Here is a 7150-nt window from a genome sequence, read left to right on the forward strand (position 1 = left end):
CACACTAATATAATTATTTGTTTACCAAATTTCAAACTGCACAAATTTGGGACACTGTTTAATAACCGTGTTGAATCTTTTAACAGAATGTTGTATAGTGAAGCGTGCAAATATAATTTTGCCTACATTCTAGATAGTAACAAATATTTGTCATATTCGAGTAAAATGTTTGATAGAGCATCGGGTTTTATAAATAATAGTGCTCTGCGAACAATATTCAGGGATCTGAAACGTTACATATCTGAAATTGATGATTTTAATAACAATACATGTAACGATGATCAAAATACATTACATTGTAGCTCACCATTAAATGTAACACATGAGCACTTTGCCACAACGAGTACTCAAACTGAAGAGGATTTTTTTCGTGAACAACGATGTAGTAACTAGTGCTGCAGAGAAATTCCATAACTTTTTAATGTTACACCAAAATATCGCAGGTTTACTGAGCAAAAGAGATTTATTAGAAATAACACTTAACGATTTAGAAAATCATGGGAAATATATTGATTTAATTTGTCTTTCGGAGACTTTTGTAAAGCTAGGAGAAGAAGGAAATGTAAACATTAATGGCTTTAAACTTGCAGACTCTTTTTCGAGAAACAAAAAAAGAGGTGGAACTTGTATATTGGCTAGAGAGTATTTAGAAGTAAAACCTATTACTTTTTTAAATGATCTTAAAACTGAATATAATTTTGAAGTCTGTGGAGTTAAAATATTGGATCTTAATTGTATAATTATCTGTGTTTATAGAATCCCCAATTATAACACTGAAACATTTCTGGCAAAGCTAGATAGTCTGTTACACATAATCAAAAAAAAATCTGTTAACGTCATTATTGCAGGGGACTTCAATATTGACTTGTTACGACCAACGCCATCTCTTCATGAATTCCAGAGAATTGTTCAAAATCATAATTTTCATATTCATATTACAAAACCCACAAGATTAAATACTTGTATTGATCAGATAATATCCAATATACCACATGCTACAGCGGAGGTTCTTCCATTAGGCTTATCAGATCATGATACTGGTCAGCTACTTAGAATACCAGTACGCGAAAAGTATATTCCCCCTTCCTATAAATATATAAAGAGAAGAGATTTCAATCGTGATAATTTAGAAAAGTTTTGCCATTGCGTGGAAAGCTTGTCATGGACAGAGGTTTACATGGAAGAAAATGCCAATAGTGCATTTAATAAGTTTTATGAGATTTATACCTTGCTTTTCAATTTATGCTTCCCGATTTCCGTAGCTAAAGTCAGGCATTCTGTTAATAATACGAAATGGATAACAAAAGGCATAAGGAATGCATTTAAAACAAAACGGAGATTAAGATACTTATATTACAAAAATAAGACGCCCCAAGATAAAATAAACTATAATAGATATAATAAACTTCTTAAAAAATGCATAAACGAATCCAGACGAATAGATAATAAAACATCTGTCTGTAGTTCTAAAAATGTGGCTAAAACCAGTTGGAACATCATTAATAGGGATATGGGGAAAGTAAATAATAGAAAGAATAATATGAATAAAATAATTGTTAATGATACTTTGATCGAGGGACCCAAGAATATAGCAAACGCGTTTAACAATTTCTTTATCAACAACACTAACACTAATAATAACGAATTTGACTCTCTTTTTCTGCAATATAACTACCATCTTAATAGTAACTATGCAAATATGTTTTTATCGCCCACAAGCTCAAAGGAAGTGTCGGACTTAATAAAAAATCTGAATAATACCCGATCTGTTGGGTATGATGATATTCCAACTGATGTACTGAAATTGACAGGTGATTTAATAGCCCCTGTGTTATCTTATCTGATAAACTTGACATTTGAGCAAGGCACTTTCCCTGATAAACTAAAATTATCTATCGTCAAGCCTATCTACAAGGAAGGGGACAAAGTAAAAGTAGAAAATTACAGACCCATTACACTCATCCCAATCCTCGCCAAAGTCTTAGAAAAAGCCATGCACAAAAGATTAATGAGTTTTGTAAATAAATACGAAGTATTAAGTACCCAACAGCACGGTTTCCAAAAAGGAAAATCCACCACACTAGCTGCTTTTAACGTCGTGAACAATATAATTAATAATGTAGATGAAGGAAACAAAACAGTATCAATTTTTTTCGACATGAGCCAAGCTTTTGACCATGTTTCTCACGACCTCCTTCTAAAAAAATGTGAAGTGTATGGTTTAAGAGGTGTAGTTCAGAAATGGCTTAGAAGCTATCTCAGTAATCGACGTCAAATGGTTGAAATTACAAGTGTCAACTGCGAAAATATAGAAGAGAAATTCCAATCAGAAACGAAACACAATAGAGTAGGAGTTCCACAAGGGACAATTTTGGGGCCTCTTCTTTTCTTACTTTACGTCAATGATTTGCCATTAATTAGCAATTATAATTGCACACTATTTGCTGATGATATATCGGTGGTCATACCTGACAATAATAACTCGAACTACAATGACTCAATTAATAATACCATCAGTGATATAATACTATGGCTTAAAGCAAATAATTTGCAAGTAAACCTAGACAAAACTAAATATATGCAACTTATCAACCAAAGGGGGAAAAAGATTAATCTTAATGTCTCATATCAAATATCAAATTCAAATATCAAATTTTTATTGCATATCACATTACATAATATTAGGTGGAACTTACAAAAGGTAGGTTTACATGTGACGCCCTGCAAGGGCACAGCAATATATGCTTAAAATTAACATGCACTTCATACTTCTAATTATCTAATCATGTTTATCGTTAAAAAAATCTTTTACTGTATAATAACATTTATCTATTAAAAAACTTTTCAAATATTTATTAAACGTCGGCTGATTTTCAATGTTTTTTAGGGAGTTTGGTAGGTGGTTGTATATTTTTATAGTCATATAATGAGGGCTAGATGAGACTATTTTAAGTTTTGTTAGAGGCAATTGTAGTTTATTTAAATTTCGGTTGTTTCTCTTGATATTTGCTACTGTAGGAGTAAACAACTCAGTGTGTTTCTTAACAAATTTACATGCTTCTAGGATGTACATTGACGGTAAAGTGAGTATTTGGTGTTTTTTGAAGAGTGGTTTGCACGATTCCATTTGATCCGAATTGGTAAGTATTCTAACACATCTTTTCTGGAGGATAAAGATATTTTCCATATCATGACTATTCCCCCATAAAACGAGTCCGTAGGTCATTCTTGAATATGCGTATGCATAGTACGCGGAAAGGGCGGTTTGGAAATCGGTCGCGCGTTTGATGTGTTGTAGGGCGTATAGAAAGGAGGACAGCTTTTTTGATAGTCTCTGGATGTGCGATTTCCAGTCCATGTTACTATCTAGGTCGATACCCAGTACGGTGGCTGATTCTACAGACTCTAATATTGTGCCCTTGTGCTTAAAGATTATTGGTAATGCTGATTTTTGGTAAGGTTTAAATTGAATTATTTTGGTTTTTTCAAGGTTAAGTTGGAGATTGTGAATATCTAACCAGTTTTCAATCTTTTCCATTGCTACAGTCAATTTGTTTTCAGCTTCATTTTTTTCAGAACACGAGAACAATACTGAAACGTCATCTGCAAATAGAGCGCTTTGATCTTCTATTGCATTCGGTAAGTCGTTTATATATATTAGAAACAGAATGCATCCCAAGACACTTCCTTGGGGGATCGAGCCTGTCTGGGTCACGCTATTTGATCTGAAATGTTGTATTTGGCCTGTTTCAAAATCTGTATGTTCTATTTGGACTAACTGTACGCGATTGCTGAGGTATGATTTGAACCATTTATGGGCTATCCCCCTGATTCCCGTGCTGTATAGTTTGTTCAATAAGATGTCGTATCTAACTCTGTCGTAAGCTTTGCTCATGTCTAACAGGAGTCCTATGGCATATTTTTTATTGTTTATTTCATCCATTATGCCCTGAACATATTTGTAGATGGCTAAAGTGGTAGAGCGGTTTTCTCTAAATCCATCTTGGCTATCGTGCAGTATTTTAAATTTTTCATAATAAGAGTAGAGCCGTTTTATCATTGCTGTTTCAAATATTTTTGCTACTGTAGACAGAAGAGCAATTGGTCTATAGTTATTTAAGTCTTGTTTATCACCTTTTTTATGAATGGGTTTTACTATTGAGGTTTTCAGATCATCAGGAAAAATTCCTTCTGAGAATGATTGGTTTATGAGCCATGTCAATGGGTAAGTTAAAATATCCGCGCATGTTTTGATTAAGGAAGAGGGAATTTCGTCTATGCCAAATGATGTTTTGTTTTTTAGATTTTTTATTATTAATTGTATTTCTTTAGGCTCTGTCGGTCTGAGGAAGAATGATTTGTTAATTGTATTCGTTAATGGTGCCCTGTTTTGACCTCTCGATTGGGTGCTTCCCATGGTCAGGAAATAGTTATTGAACGTGTTAGCTATTTGTGATGGATCATTTATTACTATATCGTTTTGGCTTTTAATTTGAATATTATTTTTTCGTTGTTGTCTGTTTTTATTTGTCTCGCAGTTGATAATTTTCCACATCGTTTGGGATTTGTTATTCGAACTTTGTAGTTTATTTTTATTGTCTATTCTTTTTGATTTGCTTATAACTTTTTTTAATAATTTACAGTATTGCTTATAATGGCAGCGTAGAACCTCACTTTTGGTCTGAGCTACAAGAAGTTTTAGCAATCTTTTATTTTTACATGAAATTCTTATACCGGGGGTTAAAAATGTTTTTTGGGCTTTAGTTTTATTTTGACATTTTTTTTAGGGATACATTTATCAAGAGCTTGTTGCAGTGTATTCTGAAAGTTGTTGTAGTTTTGGTTCACGTTATTGTTATATGAAAATAGTGTATGCCATTCTGTATTTAGGATCTCGTTTCGGAATTTGGAGATATTTTCGTCATTAAAAAGCCTTTTACAGATGTTTAGGGTGTGTAAGTTAGGAGCGAATATAGGTATACTTAGCGAAATAGTTTTATGGTCTGAAAAGCCATATTCGTGAATTTTTAATATAGAATCTTTAGTGTTAAAGTTGGTAAATATTAAATCAATACATTTAGTGCTAGTTGATGTAACACGAGTTGGCTCTATGACTTTTTGATGAAAGTTAAAGGATAACATTAAACTTGATAACCTATTTTTTTCTCTATTGTTTGAGAGAAAGTCGACATTAAAGTCACCTCCAATAACAATATTTTTGTTCTTGTCTTTGATGCTAATCAATTTTAAAAGGTTTTCTAAACTTATATAAAATTGTTCAATTTCTCTCTTACTATTTGGCCAATATAAATTTATGACTAAAAGGTTTGCCTGCGGAAGATCAATCGCACTTATTTCTATTATTTTTTCCAAAGAGATTGAGGTAATATCTGTACGGTCGAGACATTGTATTCCATTTTTTGTCAATATGAGCACTCCTCCACCTTCGTGTTGTGTTCGGCAAAAGGACGAGCTGACACTGTATCCCTTTATATCCAGTAGATCTTCCTTAGTTTTATTGAGCCAGGTTTCCGAGATGCTTATTATTTGTATTTGAGGTTTTTCTTCTGTGAAAGCCTGAAGGAGGTGGGTCTTGTTCCATAAGCTTTGCATATTTTGGAATATAATTTGCAATTTAGTTCCGAAAGGTAGAGTTTGATGTATTATCTTTAGCTATTGTGTTTTGCACGTGTATTTCACTATTCGAGCTAGAGTTCTCTTGGGTTTGTTCCGGTGCTTGTGGTCCATTTGTTTGTCGGTGCTCTGTGGTCTGCAGCGAGTTACAGCAGTATTCGGATCCATTTACAAAAACCTTTCCATTTTTTACTATCGGACGCAGACCGCGTGCTCGTGCGTCCTGTAAAGTCTCTCTTATTACTCGTCTCTGTCTCAATGTGTTTGTGTCCATAAATTCCGAGATTGCAAACCCTGTGTTTTTGAAGATGTATTTATTGTTTAGAATATAATTCCTCATCCGCTTGCTTATAAGTTCTATATGTATTGGTCTTCGATTTCCTCGTTTTCCTATTCTTCCTATATCTTCGATATACCCATTAATATCTGTGCCCACAATTTCATAAAACAATCTAGCAACACGTTCTATTAGAACATAGCTGTTTTCATCAGTGTGCTCTTCCAAACCATAGAGAACAATACTTTTATTATTATTAATAGTGTTCTCTCCATTTGTCATTTGATTATTGTTGTCTAGTTTATTCGCTAATGCTTCTACTTCTGCACGTAGCTTTGAGTTCTCATCCTCTAAGTGTTTAATATTTTCGTTTGTGAGGTTTATGGTTTCTTGTAGTCGTTTTTGTTCATTAGTTAATATTGTTGATTCTCGAGATATGTTTTCTTGAAGTGTGTTTATTTTTGAGTTCACTTCATTTAGTAGCGCTTTTTATATTTCTGGTGATAGATTCGGTCAGACTATCTTTCAAAGTTTCAAATTCTGACTTTATTAAATGTTTGAATCTATCGAAAGATATGTTTTCCGTGGTTATATTCATATTCGTGTTCTCTTCGATTGGGGTTTCCACCTGGTGATTTGGGGATGGTGTATCCGTTATGTTGGTGTCACCCATGATATTCGAAACATTACTGTCGTCTAACGACATGTCTGCTTCATTAGTCGGCGGTTGTCTCATCCACGTTGGAGACGCAGGCGTGTTGTCATCGCGGGGTAAGCGGGAATTCGCTGCGCACGGGGGGCATTTCCAGTATTTTTTTATCTCATTGCCATGCTCTCTCATAAAAGCTGTAGTGTAGTTGAAGCATGAAAAGTGATAAGTTGTTTGGCAGAAGGTACAACTCAATAGTTCTCCCCTTTCTATTTTCCTCTTGCACTCGGAGCAGATCATTTTTGGATTTTTCACAAGGTGCTTAAAAATATCGTCGATGTTCACACGATTTTACAGCTATCTCCGTAAACGCAGAGATATTTCGATATGGCAACACTTGCATCTGTCACGTTGGAGCGCTGTCACTGTCAGCACTGTCAGTCGTGCCGAATCTTCCAATCAGCTGTTAGCAGTGCCGTTATCTTTTAAGTGATTTAGGGTTTTTAATGTTATTGTAGTTCAAAAACAAGTGATTCAACGGTCAAATTAATCTTCTCACCTTTCTATTTAGTGTCCAATGGTGATTATTT

Source organism: Leguminivora glycinivorella, chromosome 8 (assembly GCF_023078275.1).
Source record: "Leguminivora glycinivorella isolate SPB_JAAS2020 chromosome 8, LegGlyc_1.1, whole genome shotgun sequence".
NCBI classification, from domain to species: Eukaryota; Metazoa; Arthropoda; class Insecta; order Lepidoptera; family Tortricidae; genus Leguminivora; species Leguminivora glycinivorella.